The 26,340-nt window shown below is 39.7% G+C and overlaps 1 protein-coding gene across 16 annotated transcripts in view; it reads left to right on the forward strand.

Annotated features, from left to right (window-relative positions):
- The window catches only part of LOC138740690 (muscleblind-like protein 3), a 118,342-nt gene extending 95,225 nt beyond the window's left edge, over positions 1 to 23,117 (forward strand). For 14 of the 16 annotated variants that reach the window (XM_069893692.1, XM_069893695.1, XM_069893696.1 and 11 more), the window contains one exon: positions 17,575 to 23,117. The gene's annotated coding sequence lies outside the window, so the exon portion shown is untranslated. Of the gene's footprint in view, positions 1 to 1,492; positions 1,571 to 10,875; positions 10,952 to 17,574 lie in introns of those variants that run through there. The other 2 variants (XM_069893693.1, XM_069893694.1) reach the window with 2 other exon arrangements.
- The last annotated feature ends 3,223 nt before the right edge of the window (positions 23,118 to 26,340 follow it).

Here is a 26,340-nt window from a genome sequence, read left to right on the forward strand (position 1 = left end):
CAGCATCCAATTCCATTCCACATTATCAGAGATGTCCTCCTTCAAATAACACGGCTTTCCCTCTGCTACCATCAACTCAACCACATATCTTCCATTACCCACACATCTGCCCTGGCCCCCTCCATCCTCACACACAACAAGGACAGGATTCCTCATCCTCACCTACAACCCCAGCAGCCTCTGTGTCCAACATATCCTCTGCCACCCCTTCCGCCTCCTACTAGGTGATCCCACCACCAGACACATATCCCCTCTCAGCCTTCTGCAGGGACCGCTCCCTCCATGACTCCCTTACCCACTCCTCCCTCCCCACCAATCGTCCCCTTCGCACTTAACCCTGTGACTGCAGGAGAGGCTCCACTTGATCCCACACCTCCTCCCTCACCACTAATCAGGGCCCCAAACAGCCCTTCCAAGTGAAGCAACATTTCACTTGTGAATCTGCAGGGGTCATCTACTGTATCCGGTGCTCCCATTGTGGTCTCCTCTACATCGGAGAGACTGTGCGCAGACTGGGAGATCACTTTGTTGAGCATCTCGGCTCTATCTGATGCAGTAACATGGATCTCCCAGTGGCCACCCATGTCAATTCTCCATCCCATTCCCATTGCTGACATGTCTGACCATAGTCTCATGCACTGCTAGACAGAGACCATCCACAAATTGGAGGAACATAACCTCATCTTCTGACTGCGCACCCTCCAACCGGATGGCATTTACATCGACTTCTCCAGTAAGCCCGCTTCCTCCCCGTGGCCTTTCCCCAGTTCTCTCTCTCCCTCCCTCACCTTTTCCCCTGGTCTCCTTTCACAGAAGCAATTAATTCTCACCTTTCTTCTTGTATCCAATTAATGCATTTTGACTGTTGATCTGGACTCCTCCCCCACCCGTTCTTCAGTCTTTATTCAGATGCCTTCCTGTTTTATTTTTGCTTATACCTTGAGGAAGGGCTCAGGCTTGTAATGTTGGTAAACTATTTTTACCTCCTCTGGACGCTGCGAGACAGGCTGAGTTCCTCCAGCATTTCCATGTGTTTTTACTACAATCACATCTTGCTTTTGCATCAATGGAACCTTTAATAAAAACAAAGCTTTCTATCTATTATAAAGTCGCCACAGCAGTGTAGCCTATCCGCATACTTCTTTGATAATGCTTTATAAGGCATTGGATACATGATATATATAGCATATTGTAATATGTTAAAACAGGGCTTGCCAAACTTTTTTGCTCACGGAACCCTTTTGGGGGTCTCTTGGAAATCGTGGAACCCCATAGTTACGAACCAGGAGTGGTTGAATCTAGCCCAATTTAACATATTACAATATGTTAAATTAAATTATTTTTCTTAAACAGTTAATAATCTGAGGCAGTGCTTGCAAAATCCCATTTTTTCAGTATTTGATTATTTTGTTTCAACTGAATATTAACCAAATTGCAAATACAAATCTCACTGACCCCAGACCTCAAATGCCCACCATCATCTACCTTCCAGATTATTGAAGATTATTGGTTTGCCAGAAGGTATGGAAGAACAAGACTCTCTTCGTTTTTTTACAGAATGGATTCCACAAATATTGGGGCAGAATTTTTCTCTAGAGGTTTGGTATTGGAAAGAGCTCATAGAGCCTTAAGAAGAAGACCTCTGCCTGGTCAGTCACCCAGACCCGTGATAATTCGATGTTTGAATTATTTGGACAGAGAGACAATACTTCGTTTAGCAGGTTTCCAATGCCTCTGACATGGGTTTGCATCCTGCCCCTTGCTGTCCATAGGCCCAAGTTTACAACACCTCCATCACCAACCTCTGTCCCCGCCGACCAGGTGCTGTAGCTTCCATTGCCTCCGCCGGTGATCCCGACTGCAAACATACCTTAGCTCCCGACGCCTCTGTCGACACAGGTCCTAGTCCTGACCAACACCATTCCAGCAGCGCCCATGCTGTCTCCATCACTAGTTCCCACACCAACCTCAGCAATGGGTGGGGGAGGGGGAAGGTAGTGAGCAAAAGCCATTCCTGCTGAACTGCACACGTGGAATATCTTTCAGTTTAAATTTTTAAAATGTGGCCAGTCTCACGCCAAAAGAAATCTGAGTCTCATTGGTTGAAAATGGCATCCTGAGTCCTGACGTCAGGCCTCAAGATGCCATTTTGTTTTGTTAGGGTCAAGGCAACTGTTTGCTGCCGTATCAGAAATGCAGAGTTAAAGATACAGGTAAAAAGCAATTTAAAGAAAATCAGTTAGAACTGGTTATATTTATTACAACCCATTTCTTCCATGGACCGTTTGAGAAACGCTGTGTTAAAGTCACTGAAAATACAAACGAAATACCTTATATGCCATGATTTCTCATTAGACATTGATTCCATGGGGGGGGGCGTGGCAAGATGGCGTAAGGATCAAACGTGCCTTCCAGTCCTCTCCTGACTCTATCTTATTGTTTTGTCTAGAAATGCCCGTTAAAATTCTTTAAAAGTTTAGATCATTTCAGTGCTGTTAATTTAACTTATGATGGTACAATTGGTGGAAAAGAGCAAAAAAAAAACGACAACAGATCATCAAAAAACTACATTTTCCAAAAGTTCAAGTTTTGGAGCCTACCTACAGGAAAGACACCGGGACTCAGCGTGAAATGGATCCCAGGAGAGAGGTACAGTGTTTGGATGTAGAGCTCTATGTTACATCGGTAGAGCCCCCTAAAGAGGGTGCCAAACAGCCTTTAGAACAAAGAGTTACTCAAAGGCATTTGTCAACTGTAGAGGTGGCGCTGCAAACTGCATCTTTTGAGATAGAAGAACCTATACAACTTGATGTACTGGGAGAACTTAATACATTATGCACTGGGGAAAACCTCGGCCAGCGTCCTCCAGTCATTGCTGGAGAGGCTGTGGCTGGCGTTTCCACACGCAGTCATACTACAAGGAAGGCAACCAGAATGAAGGAAGGAACAGAAGATCCTTTGGTTATGCAGAAGAAGCAGGAATCTGTTGAGCCAAAATCTCTTCCAATTGAAAAGATTTTTGTGAATCTTGAATCTAAATTATCTTATACAATGCAGGGATTATCCAAGATTATGACTGAACTTGGTACTAGATTTAATACTCTGGTGAAAATACATTCTCAACAGATGGCTGAGTTTGGAGCTTTTAAGCTTGAAGTGAGAGATAAATTTAATTCGTGTGAAGAAGATATAGACGAAATACGGGATCAAGTTTTTGATGTGACCAAAATGGTCGAAGACTTACAAACTCAAAATAAAAATTTGGTGAAAAAGATTGATTATTTGGAAAACCAATCCAGACGGAACAATATAAAGATTATTGGTTTGTCGGAAGGTATGGAGGGACCAGACCCAAGAAAATTTTTTACTGAATGGATTCCGCAGGTGCTGGATCAAGAACATTTTCCGGAAGGTATAATACTGGAACGTGCTCACAGAGCCTTGCGTAGAAGACCTACTTCAGGTCAAAGTCCAAGACCTGTTTTGGTTCGTTGCTTGAATTATTACCACAGAGAAATAATTTTACGAGTGGCTATTAGAAATGCACAACAGAGAAAATCACCCTTGATGATTCAAAATAATCGAGTTTTCTTCTATGCGGATTTGAGTCAAGAAGTTATGTTCCAACAACGGGAATTCAATCCTGCTAAAGAGTTGTTGTGGAAGAAAGGTTACAAGGCAACCTTTAGATATCCAGCTGTTTTGAAGGTTTTCCAAGATGGTTGCCAACCAAAGTTCTTTGATTCTCCAAAGGAAGCTATAGCATTTGCTCAAGAGCTGCCAATTACTCAGTTTCAACTGAGACATAGTCCGCCGCAATCTCTAAGGAGACAAGAGATGGAAGAAAAGAGCCGTGCTCCAAGAAGGAATGGTTGTAATGGTGACTCGGCAGTTGGAGCTGATTAAAAGAAGAGTTGTCCTTTTTTTTTCTAATTTTTTTTTAAAAAAGGGATATTAAATAATGATGATGTTAGTTTAAGATGAAGTGAGAGTTGGGGGAGAGAACTGGATAGGCACTATTTCCTGAAAGTCATCTGCTACGTGTGAGTTATCTCACACCCATTTTTTTTTGAGAGTTACCGCATTGCGTGGTTTAGACGGGAGGGGGTATTTTTAACCTCCTACCCGTTTTTTTTCCTTTTTTTTGTATTATTAGATTAAAGAGTGAAGGGGTTTTTTTTTGTTTAAATATAAAAAAAAGCATAAGAAAGTATTTGATTGTTTAAAAAACTAAAAATTGATGTGGTTTTTTTTGTAAAGTTTATTCAGTAGATAAGGAATATCTGAAATTTAAATGTGAAATGGGATGGATAAGTTTTTTTTAATATTTTTTCTTTAACTTTAAGGTGAAAGGAGTGGTAATTCTGGTGTATATTATTTTGCTATTTTAGTTATAGAACGAAGGGAATAATGGTGAAAGTTATAAATTGAATTGTACAATTCTTAATGAGGCTTGAATTTTGTTTGTGGTTTATGCTCCATTTGTTGAAGATATAGATTTCGTTGTAGATGTGTTTTTATTATTTGGATACCTGAATTTTAATGTAATGATTGGGGATATTTAAATGTGGTATTGGAGCTTTTATTGGATAACTATTCAAGAGTAAAAGGGAAAAGTGGTGGAAGAGTACTAAAATTGAATTGTACAATGCTTAATGAGGTTTGAATTTTGTTTTAAGATGGTGGTTTATGTGACTAATATGATGATAGATGTGAAGTTAGTTGATATTTGGTGAAGGTTTATCTCTATAGAGAAAGTTTTTTTTCATCTTTTTTTTCATGCTACAATTTTTTTTTAAGAATTGATTATTGTTTAAGAATTTTTGATAGATAATGTTACTAACTTTACTATTTTTTTATATTAAGTTTAAGTTAAATATATGTTTCATCTTAACTCTGTTTGTTAAATATATGCATTTAAGTTTGATTTAAATATGTTTTTTAAGTCTGATATCTAGTATTAATTACTTTTCTTTTTGTTAGTATTTTAATCGGTTATGTTTTTGTTTTTTTTGTAAGTGGGTTTTTTTTCTCATATATTATTAACTTTATTAATTCTTCACTCTTTATTTTTGGGGGGAAGGGGGGGGTTGGAGTTTATTTAGATTACTGATACTGTATTGTAATTTTATTATTTTATTCTTAATTTTTTTTAAATGTAATCCTATATGTTATTCATGTTATAAAATCTTAAATAAAGTTTAAAGAAAAAGACATTGATTCCACTAAATGGATTTGCAGGTATAATCATACATGTTGGACTTGGGGGCGTGGCAAGATGGCGTAGAGTCTCAATGTGTAATCTCGACCTCTCTGGTCAGACTTTTAAGAACCCGTTTTTAACTCTTTGTTTTCAGGTTTAAATTTTTTTAAACTTAGTTTAAAGTATCAAGGAACTGTTTTGGCTATTAATGGTAAAAAAGATTAAACCTCAAATATAGAAGAAACTACATTTTCGGAGTGTTGAAGATTTAGGGCCTAAACAGTCTGCTGCAGTTTCAAGTTTGCTTTCTTCAGTCCCTAAACCGCAAAGATTGCCTGTGGGAGCTGATAAAAAAAATTACTACTACTCACCAGGAGGACATCGCTGGAATTACCCGTTCTCAGGAGGAAGGTGCGTGTGCCCCTGATATGGATCCTGATCCTGGCAGCCTGCCGACTTTAACGGAGGGAGCACGCAAGAAGACGACTCCATTGCTTAAGGGTTATGGGGATAAGGCTGGAAAGGGGTACTGATAGTAGTGATCAGCCATCATCTGTAAAATGGCGGTGCTGGCTCGACGGGCCGAAGGGCCTACTCCAGCTCCTATTGTCTATTGTCTATTGCTTGAAATGCCCCAGGAAGTGTTCCAATCTGAATATTTTGGCCTTTTTTGTGAGTTTTTGCAACAACAACGGGTTGCGGGGGGAAGAACAGCGTTGGCCCCCTGAGGAAGTCGGGATGCCGTCGCTGGGAGTCCAGACCCGCAGTAAAACTTTTAAAATGCCTGTTGTTGAGATGCAGCAGGAGCTGCAGTTACCTGGTTCTGCCACTACGCAAGAGAAAGCAGGGCTGAGCTTTTCTGAATTACAATGTAAACAGCTAAGCCTTATCATTCAGCCTATGCTGAATGAAATGTCTCAGAGGCTCAGTTTGGAACTGGATACAGTTAAAATATGTGTGGAAGCATCTTGTGAGGATTTTAAACAATTTCAGGCTGATTTTTTGAAATGTCAACAACAAGTGGCTTCTAATACAGCAAAAGTGCTGGAGGTGGAAAAATCCATTAAAGAATTGCGAGAACGTGAGAAGGAGTTAGAGAGGAAAGTAGATTATTTGGAGAATCAAAGTAGAAGGAATAATGTGAAGATTATTGGTTTGCCAGAAGGTATGGAAGGACGAGATCCTCTTTGTTTTTTTACAGAATGGATTCCACAAATATTGGGGCGAGAATTTTTCTCTGGAGGTTTGGTATTGGAAAGAGCTCATAGAGCCTGAAGAAGAAGACCTCTGCCTGGTCAGTCACCGAGACCCATGATAATTCGATGTTTGAATTATTTGGACAGAGAGACAATATTTCGTTTACCAGTGCAAAATGCGAGATAATGATTCAGAATAGTAGAGTTCTTTTCTATCCCGATTTGAATCAAGAGGTTATTCAGCATTCAGCGTCGCTTTAATCCAGTTAAAGAAGTTTTGTGGCGTAAAAGGCCATAAATCTACATTTTGCTATCCGGCAGTGTTGAAGGTGTTCTGTGGAGACTTTCAATCTTGGTTTTTTGAGAATGAGTGTGAGGCTGATTCGTTGCCAGATGTAAGAGGACAAATTGTCTCCTAAAGAAAAATCTGGTTGCTCTGGAAATGGAAGAAATGGTAGAATTGGAAGAAATGGGAATGGAAAGAGTCCAACTTCTTTTGAAATGGGGTCATCGAGTCTGGAATCTCTTGGATGAATAGAAGAACTTTTTTATTTTTACTTTTTATGTCATTATGATATCTTGTTGTTAGTCAGTCTTTGTTTGGCTGGGGAGGGAGAGATTTGCTCTATGTTCTATTAGTCATCAGGGTGATCCACACCCAAGTTTTGTTTAGGGATTACTACCTTTTGGTAGTTTTTTTTGGGGGGGGGTTCCCTTTTTTTTTACTTTCATTTTATTTAGACTTTAATTTGTGGTTTATTTTTCTCCTATTGGAGGGCCTATTTCCGTTGATCTGAGTTTTTATATATTGATATTATTAGTTCTTAGTTATATTAGTAGTTATGTCAAAGTTGAAGTGTGCTACTTTTAATGTTCGAGGTTTAAACAGTACGATTAAGCGTAAACGTATTTTGGCGTATATTAAGAAAATGAAAATTGATATCGCTTTTTTCCAAGAAACACATCTGAATGTCAAAGAAAGTATGAAATTGAAAAGGGATTGGGAAGGATATGTATATTCTTCTTCATTTAACTCCAGGGCTAAAGGTGTAGCAATTTTGATACATAAGAATTTATCTATTGAATTACAATCAATGGAGGAAAAGGCAGGATGTATTCTTAAATTAAGCTGTAAGATTTTTAGTGAATTTTGGACTTTACTTAATATTTATGCCCCAAATGAAGATGATGAAACATTTATTTCTGATGCATTTTTATGTCTGGGTCAGGCTAATGAGAATGTTTTAGTTGGTGGTGATTTTAACTGTGTTTTGGAACCATTATTAGATAAGTCCCCGAAGAAAGTTAAGAAATCTAAAATGGCGGTTCAGGTTCAAGTGTTGAAAGATCTCAACTTAGTGGATATTTGGAGACGTCTTAATCCAATAGAGAAGGATTTCTCTTTTTATTCAGCTAGACATGAATTGTTTTCAAGGATTGACTTTTTTTTAGTATCGGCACATTTACAGGGGAAAATACAACAAGCGGAATATAAAAGTAGGGTGATTTTGGATCATTCTTTGTTATACTTTACTTATATCACTTCTGAGAAAGTTCAAGTGGCTTATCGTTGGTGATTTAATACAATGTTGTTAAAAAAATACAGAATTTATTGATTTTTTGAAAGAACATATTAATCTTTTTTTGAAAGAAAATTCTAATTCTGTCCAAAGTAAATTTGTAATATGGGATGCTATGAAAGCTTATCTAAGAGGACAAATAATTAGTTACACTGCTAAAATGAAAAAGAATCGATTAAATCAGAGTCTTGAATTAGAGAAATGGATTAGTGAGTTAGAAAAGGAATTTCAGAGAGACGCTACAGAAGATCAGAAAAAGAATTGTCTAGGTTGAAACTGGAATATAATACTTTGCAATCTTATCAATTTGAGTGTATGATAAACAGGACTAAACAACGATATTATGAATGGGGAGAGAAAGCACATAAGGTATTGGCATGGCAATTAAAGAAAGAACAGGTTTCGAGGACTATTAATGCTGTTAGATGGAATTCGCTTATTACATATAAACTTCGTGAGATTAATGATGAATTTTGTTCATTTTATAAAAAGTTATATACATCTGATGGAGAACAAGAAAACGGATCGATTGATCTTTTTTTATCACAGTTGAACTTACCGACCTTAGAGGATGTAGATATACAGGAGTTGGAAGAACCATTTACTGATTTGGAAATTAAGATGGCTATGATGGAAATACCGAACGGTAAATCGCCTGGTGATGATGGATTTTCAGTTGAATTTTATAAAATTTTTTACGATGTCCTCTCTATAGTGTTTGGAGATGTACTACGTCAAGTTGGCGAACATCATGAATTACCTGAGTCTTGTTCTAGTGCTTTAATTACGGTAATTCCAAAGAAAGACAGAAATCCTTTGAAAGTATCTTCATATAGACCGATTTCGTTGTTGAATGTAGATTATAAAATTATAGCCAAAATTTTAGCAAATAGATTGGCTAAGTTTTTACCTAAGTTGATTCATATGGATCAAACAGGTTTTATAAAGGATAGATATGCCTCGGATAATATTTTACGTGTGATTAGTTTGATTAATAGATTTCGATATTCTCCAGACTATCCGATGGTGATATCTTTAGATGCTGAAAAAGCATTTGATAGAGTTGAGTGGAATTTTTTGTTCAAAGTTTTGGAGAAATTTATGTTGGGTCCTTTTTTTTACTGGTTGGATTAAGGTTTTATATAGTAAGCCGGTAGCTAGAGTACTGACGAATGGTTTGATTTCGGAACTGTTTAAACTGACCCAATCTACTCGTCAAGGTTGTCCTTTATCACCAGCTTTATTTGCGTTAGTGATTGAACCTTTGGCTCGGTTGATAAGACAGAGTACACAGATACAGGGTATGAAAGTTTTAGATGAGGAATATAAAATTAATTTATTTGCTGATGATGTATTGGTGTACCTGACAAATCCAGCTCAGTCACTTTTGCATTTGAAGGAGTGCTTGATGCAATATGGACGTCTTTCTGGATATAAAGTTAATTGGGATAAAAGTGAAATATTACCAGTGAGTGAAGGAGATTACTCAGCTTATAAAAATATTCTTAATTTGAAATGGACAGATCGAATTAAGTATTTGGGTGTAATTGTGGATGTTCATTATCAATCTTTATATAAATTAAATTATGTTCCATTAATGAAAAAAATTAAGACTGATTTGATTAAATGGAAAGATCTACCTATTAATTTATTGGGTAGAATAAGTACAATTAAGATGAATATCTTTCCGCGTATACAGTATTTATTTCAATCTGTTCCGTATTTACTTGACAATATTTTTTTTCGAGATTTGAATAAAATGGTTAGGGAGTTTTTATGGAGAGGTAAATTTTCAAGAGTAACATTGAATAAATTAACTTGGAAATATGACCTAGGGGGATTATGGTTGCCACATTTTTGAAATTATTATGAAGCAGCCCAATTTAAATTTATTAGTTCATTGTTGGATTTGGAACGGCCCCCTAGTTGGGCCAAAATTGAGATGGCAAATATTTATGAATTTGAAATACATCAATTTTTGTTTAGATTAATGTAAATTTGTTACAGCAACATAATGTGCCTATATTAAAACATTTAATGAAATTATGGACAAAGAAAAAGAAATTGATAGGTTCTAGTGGTGAATTGTTGGCTTTGACTCCGTTGTATAATAATCAACTTATTCCTTTCTCAATACATAATCGGAGTTTATTACATTGGAGATTAAAAGGTGTGGAAAATTTGGGAGATTGTTTTAAAGACGGTAAATTTTTATCTTTTAATCAGATGAGGGACAGTTATGGTATTGATAAGAATTCTTTGTTTCTTTATTATCAAATTCGATCTTTGGTAAAGCATGTGTTTGGTAGAGATATGATTTTACCTGAAATGACTAAATTTGAGACTTTTCTTATGAAGGTACCAGAGAAGGGATATATTTCAGTTATGTACCAAATATTACAGGATGGTATGGATAAAAAGGGTTGGGATAAATCTAAAGGTAAATGGGAAGTGGAGATTGGTTTTATTTTTTCCAAGGATGATTGGTCAGATATTTGTTATGATACTGTAACTAAACTGATAAATGCTCGTTACGTAATGATTAATTATAACTTTTTATCAATTATATTTAACACCAGAAAAACCAAAAAAATATGGTTTTCATGAATCAGATTTGTGTTTTAGATGTGGTAACGCGGTTGGAACTTTTTTTCATGTGGTTTGGTTCATGTATACATATACAATCTTTTTGGAAGAAAATTCAATTGTTTTTAGAATACTTGTATAAGATTAAAATACCTTTAGACCCGACAATATTTTTATTGGGTAGCTTGAAACCTTTGAAAGGTTTGGGATTAGATCAATTTCAACTTTCTTTTGTATATTTAGCATTATCTGTAGTGAAAAAATGTATTGCTAGTATGTGGAAAAATATGAATATTATTGATATTAATAGGTGGCATAATGAGCCCCTAAGGCTAGAGCTGGATGAGGTCCTCACCCTGGATGAGACATATAAGGCAATCGAACAACTGAAAAGTGGCAAAGCAGCAGGTATGGATGGAATCCCCCCCAGAGGTCTGGAAGGCTGGCGGCAAAACTCTGCATGCCAAACTGCAGGAGTTTTTCAAGCTTTGTTGGGACCAAGGAAAACTGCCTCAGGATCTTCGTGATGCCACCATCATCACCCTGTACAAAAACAAAGGCGAGAAATCAGACTGCTCAAACTACAGGAGAATCACGTTGCTCTCCATTGCAGGCAAAATCTTCGCTAGGATTCTACTAAATAGAATAATACCTAGTGTCGCCGAGAATATTCTCCCAGAATCACAGTGCGGCTTTCGCGCAAACAGAGGAACTACTGACATGGTCTTTGCCCTCAGACAGCTCCAAGAAAAGTGCAGAGAACAAAACAAAGGACTCTACATCACCTTTGTTGACCTCACCAAAGCCTTCGACACCGTGAGCAGGAAAGGGCTTTGCCAAATACTAGAGCGCATCGGATGTCCCCCAAAGTTCCTCAACATGATTATCCAACTGCACGAAAACCAACAAGGTCGGGTCAGATACAGCAATGAGCTCTCTGAATCCTTCTCCATTAACAATGGCGTGAAGCAAGGCTGTGTACTCGCACCAACCCTCTTTTCAATCTTCTTCAGCATGATGCTGAACCAAGCCATGAAAGACCCCAACAATGAAGACGCTGTTTACATCCGGTACCGCACGGATGGCAGTCTCTTCAATCTGAGGCGCCTGCAAGCTCACACCAAGACACAAGAGAAACTTGTCCATGAACTACTCTTTGCAGATGATGCCGCTTTAGTTGCCCATTCAGAGCCAGCTCTTCAGCGCTTGACGTCCTGCTTTGCGGAAACTGCCAAAATGTTTGGCCTGGAAGTCAGCCTGAAGAAAACTGAGGTCCTCCATCAGCCAGCTCCCCACCATGACTACCAGCCCCCCCACATCTCCATCGGGCACACAAAACTCAAAACGGTCAACCAGTTTACCTATCTCGGCTGCACCATTTCATCAGATGCAAGGATCGACAATGAGATAGACAACAGACTAGCCAAGGCAAATAGTGCCTTTGGAAGACTACACAAAAGAGTCTGGAAAAACAACCAACTGAAAAACCTCACAAAGATAAGCGTATACAGAGCCGTGGTCATACCCACACTCCTGTTCGGCTCCGAATCATGGGTCCTCTACCGGCATCACCTACGGCTCCTAGAACGCTTCCACCAGCATTGTCTCCGCTCCATCCTCAACATCCATTGGAGCGCTTTCATCCCTAACGTCGAAGTACTCGAGATGGCAGAGGTCGACAGCATCGAGTCCACGCTGCTGAAGATCCAGCTGCGCTGGATGGGTCACGTCTCCAGAATGGAGGACCATCGCCTTCCCAAGATCGTGTTATATGGCGAGCTCTCCACTGGCCACCGTGACAGAGGTGCACCAAAGAAAAGGTACAAGGACTGCCTAAAGAAATCTCTTGGTGCCTGCCACATTGACCACCGCCAGTGGGCTGATATCGCCTCAAACCGTGCATCTTGGCGCCTCACAGTTTGGCGGGCAGCAACCTCCTTTGAAGAAGACCGCAGAGCCCACCTCACTGACAAAAGGCAAAGGAGGAAAAACCCAACACCCAACCCCAACCAACCAATTTTCCCCTGCAGCCGCTGCAACCGTGTCTGCCTGTCCCGCATCGGACTTGTCAGCCACAAACGAGCCTGCAGCTGACGTGGACTTTTACCCCCTCCATAAATCTTCGTCCGCGAAGCCAAGCCAAAGAAAAAGAAAGAAAAAAAAAATGAGATGAAATATTGTTTAATAATGGAAAAAAATACGTTTCATGTGATAATTATAATTTTTTTCTTAATAAGTGGTTGTTATATTCAGAATATTTACATTTTGATTTACATTGATTAGATTTTAATATGTATGCTTCATTTTTCTTTAATTTTTTTTTCTTTTTTTTCATGGCTCTCCTTAGGAGAGTTGGCTGAAGGGGGTAGGGGGATTCTTTTTTTCTCTTTTTTTTATAAAATATAAAATGTAATGTTCATGTTTAGTTTATTGTTATATATGTTACTTATTACCTGTATCTTGAATGAATAAAAAAAGTTTAAAAAATACATGTTGGACTTGGGTGAGGGGAAAGATTTAAGAGGGACTGAGAAGGATTTTTTTTCTCTCAGGGTGTAGTGTGGATCTGGAATGAGTTGCCAGAGGTAGCTAAAGATATGGGTACAATTACAACATTCAAAAGATATCATTAGGTCACAAGCTATAGGTGCATGCATAGGCCAATTGGCCCATTGAGTCTGCTCTGCCATTCTATCATGAGCTGATCCATCCTTCTGTTCACCACCCCCCCACCCCACCCCCACTGGCCTTCTCCCCATAACCCAACTTGGACCCTGCTGTTCCTCATGTTTCTGGCAGATTGGCCTCATCCTTTCTATTACCAGTTACCCATAGCCCTAATTTACTTTGACCCAAATGTCAGTAGCAGTGTCCAAATATATTTCACAAATCTGCCCTCATGAAAATATCCATAAAACTAGTTTTAATGGAATTCAAAAATACTGCAGGAGGCCAATTATCACTCAAGACCAGTTTCTCTTGCAATCAATGGAATAAACGTTCAGATCAAGAAGCAGCAAATTCTGGACAGATGTATGGATAGGAATGGTGTAGAATGATATGGGGTAATTAAGACTAGCCAGAATATCAAATTTGGCTTCATGGACAAAGTGAACCCAAGGGCCAGTTCTCCACTGTATTATCTTCTCCATTGAGTGTACAAGTAGAATAGTTCAGTAGTCCTGAATTCAATTAATTTTCTTAACTTCAAGGTAGTCAATAGATTTGTAGCTGTCCGAGATTCTGATGTACGTCGCGCAAATATTTGGGTGTTTGCTTGAATGAGGAGTGTGGTCCCCACAACCACATAAAGACAGAAACATACATGTTTACCAACACCCCTGTGTTCTCCGCCATTACCTTCCGTTGAAAGGACTCGTGATAGTTTACAGTTGGGAGACAATGATCCTGAGAATTCTAGAAAAAAAACCACCGCAATGTTGGAGGAACTCACACGGACATTGCCAATGTTTAGACCTGAGCCCTTCTTCAAGGAATAAGGAAAGACTCTTTGCAGGATTTTATTTAGACAGACCTTGTACGCTCTTAAGATTTGTACACTCTGCCCAAATCCCTGCACATTCTGGTTCTTGCTATTACTTTTTCCATTTACTTCATTTTTTTCCTAAATACTCCCTCATATTTTTAATTCATCATTGCTATTGGATAAAGATCCTGGTACAAACTGCTTAACAGCAGTATTAAGTCCTTTTGTGCACCTCCCAAGACATTTTATATCTCCTTATTTATTTTTTGAGGCTTAGAGTAGCGGGGAGTAGCTACGTCATATCCCCTAGACTGGCAGAATGGTCCCTTTCTAGTGAGCCATCCTCTGCGAGCGAGCGAGCACTGAGCTTCGGGAGGGATGCACGTGGAGTTGCTGTGAGGTGTTAAGCTTGGGCATTAAGTGCTGTCTTGGCTGATGATGCCCATACCCCATGAAAGAAGTGAGTTGATGTCATACGCAAACAGTACAGAGGTGGTGACAGGTGGGGGATTGCAAATATGGGAATCTGAAGCTAGACACAATCCACTGGAGGAGCTCAGCTGGTCGAGCAGCATCAGGGGGAGAGAATCTTCCACCACTCTTTTTCTCCCCTGATGTTGCTCGACCTGCTGATTGTGTTTAGTCGTGCACTTGCTCCATATGCAAACTGCTGTGTAGATCAAACCGCATCCACCTAATAGCCTGAATATGTCTGAGATTGATTTTGGCTCAGGATGACAGGGGAGACCACCCAGAAACACGAGGTGCTGTAGGTTACTGTGAGGGATGCTGGACAAAGAGGCGACTCCCTGTCTGCCTTACGGTAGACAAAAGTTAAAGAATTTAATGCATGTTACATTCTAAATCTAGTATTATGAGACAATAGTATTACCTTTACATGCCTGGAAGCTGATGCCCTTGTATAGGGACCATCAAGTTTTAAACTTGGAAACAGGTTTTTTAGTCTATCCCATCAAGTTGCTAACCAAGTTTTCAGCTGAACATCTCCTATTTCTCCCTCCTATTTGCATTTCAGAGATCAGTCCAAATACCTGTTAAATGTTGCAATAGTGCCCACCTCCACCTCTTCTCCTGGCAGCTTGTCCCATGCACCCAACATCCTCTGTGAGAAGAAAATGCCCCTCATGCCCCTTTTAAATCGTCCCCCTCCCACGTTAACTCTATGCCCTGTAGTTTTTGATTTCACAGGTGTATAGTTTGGTTTATTTTCCATGGTTACTCAAAGATGTTGGCAGTCCTTTCCATCAGAATGTCTTCCAGTAACTTTCCCAACACTGATGTTGGGCTCGTAAGCTTATAGTTCCCTGGATTATCCTTTGCAGCCCTTCTTAAATAAAGGCACACCATGAGGCACCCTCCAGCCCTCCAGCCTGCCAGATCCCCAACAATGTCCTTGTTTCCCATAATGTCTTCAGATACCTAGGTTGGCAGGCAAGGCCAAGCTTGACCAGAGAGCGCACTATTGACAGCCATTTGTCCATGAACATCCAATTGGCAGCCAGTGCAACATAGCTGTTGGGCATGGGCTCTATTTGTTGGTGTGTGGGTGGGTGTGTGTGCACACTACTGGAAGAACCATGTCCCAGATGAAGAACCATTCCCTGGCTTTGACCAAGTGAATGAGATTATTGAATTGACACTTGTACCAAGATAGGAAAAACTTTGTTCTGCATGCCATCCAGCCAGTCGGTCAATCTATTCTTAGTACAACATATAGTGCAAGGATCAAAACAAAGTGGCAAGGGATAGTGTTACAATAAAAAAGAGTCCAGAATAATAGTGCCAAAGAAAAACAACAGTCAAAGAGTACAAGACATCATCTTTTACTAATGAGAGGTCCAAGAGTCTGATAACAGTGGAGTAAAAACTGTTGTTGATATGGAAATTCATGTTTTCAAACTCGTGTATCTTCTGCCTTTGAGCGAGATGTGTCCTTTAATATGTTGTCTGCTTTCCTGAGGCAGAGGGAGGGATGCCCACCTCCTGAGTTCTCTCTCATTCTAGTGCTTCTCTTTGTCAGACCTACTGGCCAACTCACCCCAACCCAGGTAGAGAGATTGTACTGGTCCTCTCTGTCCATAAAACCATAGAACATTACTGCACAGAAACAAGCCCCTTCAGCCCCTCTAGTCCACTGACCTGCAGCCAGTCCATAGCCCTGCGTACCTCTCCTGTCCATGTACCTGTCCAAATTATTCTTAAATGTTAAAATTGAGGATACATTCTCCACCTCAACTGGCAGCTCATTCCACACTCCCACCACTCTCTATGAAGAAGTTCCACCTCATGTTTTCCCTAAATGTTTCTCCTTTCACTCTTAACCCATGTCATCTGATTTGTATATCAACTACCCTCGGTAGAAAAATCCGATCTACATTTATTCCATCATCCCCCTCATAATTTTAAATACTTCTACCGAACTTCCCTCATTCTTCTATGCTCCAGGGAATAGAGTCCTAACCTGTTTAACCTTTCCCTGTAACTCAGTCCAGGCAGCATCCTAGTAGATCTTCTCTGCATTCTTTCTATCTTATTAATATATTTCCTGTAGTTAGGTGACCAAAATGGCACACAATCATTCAAATTTGGCCTCACCAATGTCTTATACAACTTTACTATAACATCCCAACACCTATCCTCAATACTTTGATTTATGAAGGCCAATATGCCAAAAGTTCTCTTTACTACCCTATCCACCTGTTATGCATCTTTCAGGGAATTGTGTATCTGTATTCCCAGATCCCTCTGTTCTACAGCACTTCACAGTGCACTACCATTTACCGTGTACCTCCTTTCTTGGTTTGTCCATCCAAAATGCAACACCTTACACTTGTCTGCATTAAATTACATCTGCAATTTTTCATCCCATTTTCCCAGCTGGTCCAGATCCCTCTGCAAGCTTAGAAACCCTCACGGTCCAAAACACCTCCAGTCTAAGTGCCATCTGCAAACTTACTGATTCAATTCACCACATGTTCATTGATAGAGATGGTCAACAATGGTCCCAGCACCAACCCCTGAGGCACACCATCAGTCACAGGCCTCCAGACTGAGAAGCGATCATCCACCACTACTCTCTGGCTTCTCCCCTCCAGCCATTGTCAAATCCAGTACACTACTTCATCATGAATACCCAGCATCTGAACTAACCTCCCATGTGGGACCTTGTCATAGGTCTTACTAAAGTCCATGTAGACAACATCCTCAGCCTTTCCTTTATCAACTTTCCTGGTAACTTCCTCGAAAAGCTCTAAGATTGGTTAAACGTGACCTACCATGCACAAAGCCATTGTACCCTATTTAGTCCATGGCTATGTAAAAAATTGTATATCTGATCTCTTAGAACACCTTCCAATAATTTACTATGAATTTTGCTTTGTTAATATATTACATTAGTTCCATGCAGAGTATCGGGTTTGCAGTGAGGGTTGAAGAACACGTCAATGTGGCACCATGGTCTGTGCTCTCTAACTCTGCTCCTTCTCTTCCCTTCTGCTGCAGGACGTCAGGCTGAAATAATGAACAGCAATCTGGTGGAGTACCAGGACATCTCCTCGGGAGCTGCACATGGCCTTTCTGTACATACACCCATCATTTCCCTCCTACCACTTCCACAGTAAGCCTACCACAGCCTACATGCTAACCAAAACCAAAATGATGGGAATGTCAAGAAGAAAAAGAAAAAGCAACTATAAAAATGTCAAGTATATTTACTTACTCCTGTTAGACACTACTTATGTGTAGTAATTACATGAGGTATACTACTTCTTATATCTCATTGCTGTAATACATTTATAATCAATTCATGTTAATAGTGGAAAGCATTTTCAACGTATGAAAACTGTTGGTTTAATGTATATTATCAATGGAAATTGTTTATCCGTCTCAATTTTTATGTGTTATCTTAACTGAATGTTAAGTTTACATCAGAATTAAAAAAAAATAGTTTTGGTTTTAAGGAAATGTCTTTCGTGGAACAGGCTCTCCAATAGCCTCCTATTTGATCATGTTCCCTTTTAAATCCTTATTACAAAGAAAATATAATTGAATGTCAATGAGAAACAGGACAAAAATGATTGAAGTAGAGAATGAGGTTGTCTGGACCTATGTACCCCCTTTCTAATTATGCCTTGTCTCCATAACATCAAATTTTATAAACTTCTAATACCACCAGATTTAATGGACGTGTTTTGTATCGCAATATTTTCAGTGTAAATATTGATGCATGCTTCACAATTATACATGTGACATTAGCTAGTTATGATCAGGGACATTGTGCAGTACTCAACCATATAAAAACATCATGCAAAATCTTATGTAAGTACTATCTGTGTGGTCATATTAACAAATGATTCAACTAATATTTAAGTGGTAGGTTTGTGCTGGTCAATCTAAAACAGTGGAAAGTTACAGAATCACGGGAGCAGACAGAAGAGTGGCTGTTCTGCGAACGCCATGCTTTCTATTGCAAATATTTTTGTCCTGTTTTTCCTCCTGAACCTGCTGTGATGAAATAGGCCAGGCTATTGTGGAAAGGCCTTGCATGTATTTGTGTGTAATCTCATTATATTAGCTGGTCAGAACTACTTCCTTTTCATTGTGTTCCAGTGCCTCAGAGAAAGTCAGGTGAGCATCAGTAGCCTGAATGAATGTTATGTACTGACGTGATTTTGAAGAGCCCTGCCCAAATTAAACTGAGCCTCTGCTGCTTCCATAACAGAAGGATATATATCATGTTTAAGTAGCTGAATTTAGGTTTCATTTGGGCATCATGTTCAGCACAGACATGGTGGGCTGAAGGGTCTGTTCCTGTGCTGTACTGTTCTATGTTCTACGGTTCTTCGAAGCTGAAACAAAATAACTTGTCCCAGTCATTTACTGTGATTTACCATCAAGGTATGGGTAGTTGTTTTTCACTGTGATAGACCCTAGGGGAGATGTGTCACCTGGTGGCCTAAGAGGCTGCCATGGACCTACACATTCTTTAACAGCCTTGGCTAGGCATGCAGGAATAATAAAGAGCAGCTCAGTAGCGGGATTTCAATTACCAAGGATGCACTCGTCCATTTGCTCGAGTTGGAAGGCAGTTGGAAAAGATCCAGGTTAATGCAGGAAAGGATCTGGAATCTAACGAGGCAGTGCACCCATCCCGAGATCACAGGAAACTAACGTTGGCTGAGTCAATTCAAGCACCCTCTATTTCAGCTTCTCTTGACGATCCTGGGCTTGGGTTAATTTGGTCAAGTCATGTTGCACTGTGTAACATCTAAGGCCATGCCATTAAAAGCCAGGACTGTTCATAACCAATTGTGGATCTCCACCTGTGTGCTAAGATGCAGAGCATCAATGCAATGTAAACCAGTGATTTTACTAGTGTATTAATACAGGGAGGAGAAAGTTGCTGTCTGAATGTTAGAGGTAGGTAACTGGAATAAGTCCATTAATTTCAATGGAAAATTCAGATTTGGGTGGATAACCAGCAAGTAACATTCAAATCACACAAGTGCCAGGCATGTCCCAAATCTCCCTAGACAGTCAAAGCTCATTACCAAATCCAAATCAACAATATTCTGGAGGGAAGGGGTCATCTTTATTGGGCTACCCCAAATGAATACCTTCTCTACCAAAACAGGGCAGTGTTTATCGAGCGACTCCCCACCTGACCCTCCAAAACCTTTCCGGAAACTTCCGATCATGTCTGGAGGTTAACGGAAGACATTTTTCTGGGCAAATTCTGCTCTCACATTCAAAACCCCTGATGCCACTCAGGACAGGATACCCTGCTCGATTGGCACCCCATCCACCATCGAACCCTCTCCACCATCAATCCACCCAGTAGCTGCATGGTGCATCATCTGAGGCACCAGACAAGGGGAAGAAAGTGCATGGGAGCAATGTCATGTGCAGATTCCCCTACAAATCACACCCAATCCTGATTCAAACATGGTTTCTCAGATGAGTCCTGAAACGCTCCACCAGATTTATTGCACTCTCTTCAAATAGGGGGTTCACCATCACTTCCTCAAGGGCATTTAGCATTGGGTAGTATATGCTGGTCTTGCCAACAACAACTTTTGGATGAATATTAAGTAAAGAATAATCCTTTGAACTGGTTTGTACATAAAACTATCAAACGTTCATTCACACTGCCACTCCCGAAACCCTCATGAATGTAAATTTGGAATTTAAAGTAATTTTTCGTCTCAAAAAAAGGTCAGAGGTTCTAATTAATAAGGACTACATGGATGTTTAGAGTAGTTTATTGAGATGCCACAGATGTTTTAATATCGCAGGCAGATTACAAAAGAAAGACTTAAAAAGGAACGTAAGCTTAAGTCACTAGTGTCACCAAATAAAAAGGAAAATGTGCAAAAAATGCCACTTTTAAAGCCGCACTATTGATAAAAGAATATTAGATGTGCAATCAGTTATCCAGTGATTTGTTTAACTAAAAAAAGAAAGTCGCCAGACTATAAAAGTCATTATCTCATGTGCATTCTTCATGATAGTCACATTGTCTGAAAGTGACTCTAAATAAAAAGTTCCTGCTTCAAGGAATCATTTCTTTGTATCACAGATGTGGGAAAGGCTGTACACCAATGACAGTTAGCACTGGTTTCAGTCCCCATTGAATTTCAAGTCACCTTATCACTGAAACATCTCTTTCACATTATCCAGAGTTTCATTTTTCTTTTGTTTAGTTCTCTCAGCCTTATGCAAATGATATGCAAGAAATCCTGAGTCTTGGATAAAACGGGTCACACGAGGAAAAGAGGGAAGAAGATGGTTGAGGACAGAAACAGGGAATTTTCTAGTTAGGCTGGATTAAGATATTGACCTTCTGTTTCCATTATTGTGTGCCTCAAAGCTAGGTTGATGACAATTGTCATGCCTAGCTCAGGTAGGCAACTTGGTTGGCATGGATGTGTTGGGCTGAATGGCCTGTCTCCATGCTGTTTCACTCTATGGCTCTATAATCAGAATAGTGCACTGGTTATAATAATTGGGGTAAGTCGTCGTAACCAGCCATTAACTACTTGGAAGAGTTTAGTTCACGTAAATTGAATATCTGTTAGCGAATCTGACAGGACTATTGTACGAATTTCTTCACCCCTTGTGCATTTCACAATAGTGTACAATGAGAACAAAAAAATTGACGGAGAAAAGTTCATTCCTCTCAGAAGGGTCTCAGCAAGAGAATGAGATAATTAAACAGTGCCTGTCAAAGGCCTTAGATACTTTAATGGTTTTAAACAATATATTCTTTAGAAGTTTGAGCCAATAATCTAAATATATAACAGCACATCAGTGCAAGACTCAAATCTAAAGTTTTCTCCTTCTAACCCTGATTGCTGTAGTTTCTCAACTTTTTTGTGTCGATTGCTTAATTTTAAATACAGTCAGGTAGGAACTAACAATTTAAATCTGAGGGACTGTTAAAATAAGTTTGGTTTTAACATTTGTATTTGAAAACATTTATTAATTCATTAAAAGTTAATTATTTTAATGCTAACCTTCACTGGGATATGGTAAAAGTTTAATACAATACATACCTAGTTTCTGTAGTTTACATTTTAGAACAAAATTAACTTTGTATGTAACTTAACAATGATAGATTCATTGTTAACTAATTATGATATTGAGTTGTTGCTATGGCAACAAAACTACAACATGGCTACCTTTGTATAAATTATTTGTGAATTTTCACTTGTAATTTTAAAAAATGTACATCGGCATGAACTTTAAAAAAAAGGTACAGTTAGGCACACTCAGGCAAAGAGAAATGATATCCTTTGACTATCTTGAATACCCAAAGTTCACTAAAAACGTACGTGACCTGAATCTGTGTCTGTACATTTTATTTCTCAGTCAGAGGTTTACAACACATTGATTTAGAACCGGGTTTTATATCTAGAAAGTGTGGTTTGGTGTTGTAAAGAAAAAAAACTCTGGAAAATCTGAGACTGCTGCAGTTTAACTGATTTGACCTGTTAGTGTGTGATTGTGTGTGACACATCTTTTTTTTGCACTTATGTACATAGTTATTGAAAGAAAAATTCAGATCTTATTTTGAATAAAAAAAAGGATTGTGTTAAATATGGGAAAGTTTGTTACGGTAAATAAGTTTGGCATTGCTAAAGGTTTTGGGGGAAAATAAAAGGAACAAAGAATGGTTTTTGCTATAAACATTTATCTGCCAGCATGATGGCGCTGTGCTATTAAGAAAAGCTTTGTAGTTCTGCCATAGCTTTACAGTGTATGAACGGTTCAAGAGGCTGAAATCAAGCCCTCACCAGCCTGATATCCGACTGTTGAAATACTCTAAATTGTAAAAACAGAAAACAAATTAAATCATCAACACACAAAACAAACAGAAAACCAAACATGTTACACACTGATCTGAAAGTTCCAAATTCTACAATACTGTACACAGACACACCCTGACGGTGGAAGCCTTCTGATTTTGTTGCCATGGCTGCTTTTTGGTAGCAGCTGAGGGATGAGGTTCACTGCTGGCAGTCGCCATGCCGCACCTTGTAAATGGCGACCCTCGCGGTTGCTCATTTAAGGTGCACTGGGTCACTTTTGACATTTTTGTCCTGCGCCTCACGGTCTTTTTTGCATGTGGAACTCCAGTTTATTGTGTGAGTGTGTGCGTGCATCTAAAGGGTTCTTTCTGTAATGGGTCAGAATGTGACTATAACCTCGCACTTTACTCCATCCCACCCTTCCTGAGTCTGTCAGCCCACGTTACCTGACCTGACCCATCCCTCGCTGTGAATGTAAGTGAATGTAACATTCCCCCCCTTCAAAGCAAAGGCCTCAAAATCGCACAGAAGTTGAAGCTGTTTACTCCCTCAACTGCTACGAGCAAGTTAGTAGCTTTGAATTTCTTTTTTCTTTAGATTGCTGCCAAATTAGCTCGCTATAGTGCTTGTGTGTACTTTAGATAAGATGTACTGTATGCTATATATTTCAGTATTTTACCTTTTGCCATTGATTAATTTCTGACCTTTTAAAAAAAATAAAGTGCTTAAAATGGTCAGCTGTCTGTAAATTAATTTTACTCTCACTGACATCAGAGCGTTTCTGAATCTTCTTGTTACCCTGCAGACACTTAACAACAGCTAGCCAGTCCCAGTGTGAAGGAGACTCATTTTCACACTGAGGCTGACCTTCCAAAATGGTGCCAGACTCATCCAGGAGGTTTTCATTCCTCCGTGGTTATTGGTGAGTCTTCAGTATTAAGCTCACGCCAAACTCTAAAATGAAACTGGCTGAAAAGTCTCGATGTTCATTTTTCTTTTTTTTTGGAGTTCTTCAATACTGTGGGAAACTCCCTACAAATCTGCCGCTCCCTTTATCACCCTGCCACGATTGCCCTTTCCCAAATCCCTGAATGCCTTTACGATTAGATCACTCTGATTAAGTTGGGATCACTCTGATGTTTTTAATTTAATTTTATTTAAATTTCATACATGGATTAATATCCAAATACAAAAATGTCCTTCAGTTTTATATTCACACTCATAATACATAGTACATAATATTCCCCCCCTGCACCTCCCAAACACTCCCCCCCTAAATAATGAGCCCATAGGATTGAAAAAGGAAGAAAAAAAAAGAGAAAAGAATATCCGATTACAACAATTTACAATAATTAAATTATTTTTGCCTTTAACCTAAAATATATATATATATAATCAACAAGGAATTGGGAAGGATTGAGGCTCGGAATCTTTCATAATGTAATATCTACTATATGTAAATACGGGCACCAAATATTTTTTTAAATTATCAGACCTATTTCTCAAATTATTTGTAATTATTTTTTCAAGAGATATGTTATTTCAGAGTCCCATTTATCTATTCCCAAATTTGAATTAATTTCCATGAGACTGCTATATTTTTCCTTGCAACTGCCAAAGTAATTTTCAGAAATTGTATTTGATAATGATTAAGCTTTAATTTTGGCTTAATTCAGGCACTGAATTAAGAGTCCCATTGCCCCAACATCTGTGGGGGAAAGAAATTAATAATCTGGGCAATTTGACTAAGCAATACTGCCCATCACTGATCTCTCTGTGGTCTGGTCCACAACATTCCTTTCCAATGGCTCCCCCTTGCCCTCGTGGCTAGGACTGCAGTCTCCTGATTCCATGATTATTTATCCAAATTTGACCCACTTAAAATGACCTGTTACGACTTGTCTTCCCACTACTGCCTGGTGTCTTCTAGTCTTCTTTCCCCTCCTATCTCTTACCCACTCACTCCATCTGAGGAAATTCAGATAGTCGCCTACACTCCTAAATGGCTTTCACAGATGCACCTCTGAGAGTATCCTTTCACTGCGTAGAATGGGAACTGTTCCGTCCAAGACCACAGGAAACTGCGGAGGATTGTAAGTGTAGTTTAGGCCATCACACACACACCCTCATCCATCAACTCCCACTGTCCTGGAAATGCTGCTATCATGTTAAAAATTAAAAACACAATCAGTCTTGTAGCAGCCATAGAAGGTAAAGATATATTACTGATGTTTCGGGCCTGAACCCTTCTTCGAGGAATCAACCAAGAACAGGAAGGCATAAAAATAAAGACTGACTGAGGGAGGAGTCCAAAAAAAGGTGTTAATTGGATATAATAAGAGTCTCTGTGAAAGGAGTCAGAAGGAAAAGAGAGAGAGCTGGGGAAAAGGCGACAGGAGGAAGGAGGGAGATCAAGAGAAGTCAATGTCATCTGGTTGGACCATGGCCAGATGGAAGATAATGTGTTGTTCCTCCAATTCCTGGGTGGTCTCAGATTGGCAGTGCATGAGACGATGGACAGGCATGTCAGTAAGGGAATGGGATGGGGAATTGAAGTGGGTGGCCACTGGAAGATCCACACTATTGTGGCGGACAGAACCGAGGTGCTCAACAAAACAATCTCCCAGTCTGCGCCCAGTCTCTCCGATGCAGAGGAGACCACAATAGGAGTACTGGATGCAATAGATGATCCCTGCAGTTTCACAAGTGCTGAGGGAGGAGGTATGGGTGCCAGTCGAGCATCTCCTATGGTCACAGGGTAGGTATGAAAGGAAAGATGGGTGGGGAGGGATGAATGGGCAAGGGAGTCACAGAGGGTGTGGTCCCTGCGGAAGGCTGAGATAGGACGAGAGGGAATATGTGTCTAGTTGTGGAATCGTGGCGGAAATGGCAGAGGAGATGAAGCCTGGTAGGTTGGAAGGTGAAGACAAGGGGAATCCTGTCATGAGTGGGGATGGAGGAGGCCAGGGCAGTGTGTGGGTAATGGAGGATATGCGGGTGAGTTCTGAGTTGATGGTGGTAGAGGGTAAGCCATAAGTAATATGATTGAAGAAGGAGGACATCTCTATGATCGGGCATGGAAGACCTCATCCTGGGACCAGATGGGACGGAGACGGAGGAATTAAGAGAAAGAGATGGAATCCTTACAGAAGGAAGGGTGTGACTCCTGAGTCCACCCATTTCAATTCCCCATCCTATTCCCTTGCTGGCATCTCTGTCCATGACCTCCTGCAATGACAGACCGGACCACCCACAAATTGGATGAACAACACCTCATCTTCCATCTAGGCACCCTCCAACTGGATGGCATTAACATCGACTTCTCCATTTTCTGTTAATGCCCTCCCCCTTCTTTCCCTGTTACCTTTCCCCCAGCTCTTTCTCTGTCTCTATCTCTCTCTCTCTCTCTCTCCACCTCTCTCTCCTTTCACAGAGCCAAAATCAATTCTCACCTCTTTCTTATCATATCCAATTAATACCTTTTGTCTGTTTGACTGGACTCCTCCCCAGTCAGTCTTTGGTCTTTATTCTTACACCTTCTCGTTCTTTGCTTATTCCCTAAAGGAAGGTTCCAGCCCGAAATATCGGTAACATAACTTCACCTCCTCTATGGTCGGCTGAGATCCACCTGCATTTCTGTGTGTTTTTACAACAGTCGCAGCGTCAACTGACTTTTGTGTTTCGCAACATATTAAAAGACTTGTCCCTCCCTGCTTCACCTCCCCATCACCCACCCATCCCCTCCCTACTCCATCCCTTTTTTGGAAGTTTCATGGAAATGAGAACACAGACCACCAGAATCAAGGACAACTTCTTTCCTGCTTTTATCAAACTCCTAAGCCAACCTCAAAATTTAATCTAGTGCTGTCATTGCTCTGTACTCTATGAACTCCATCTGTAACTCAACACTTCTGCAGTCAATCGGATTTGTGTATGAGATGTCTAGATGGGCCCATTC

This window comes from Narcine bancroftii, chromosome 8 (genome assembly GCF_036971445.1).
Source record: "Narcine bancroftii isolate sNarBan1 chromosome 8, sNarBan1.hap1, whole genome shotgun sequence".
NCBI classification, from domain to species: Eukaryota; Metazoa; Chordata; class Chondrichthyes; order Torpediniformes; family Narcinidae; genus Narcine; species Narcine bancroftii.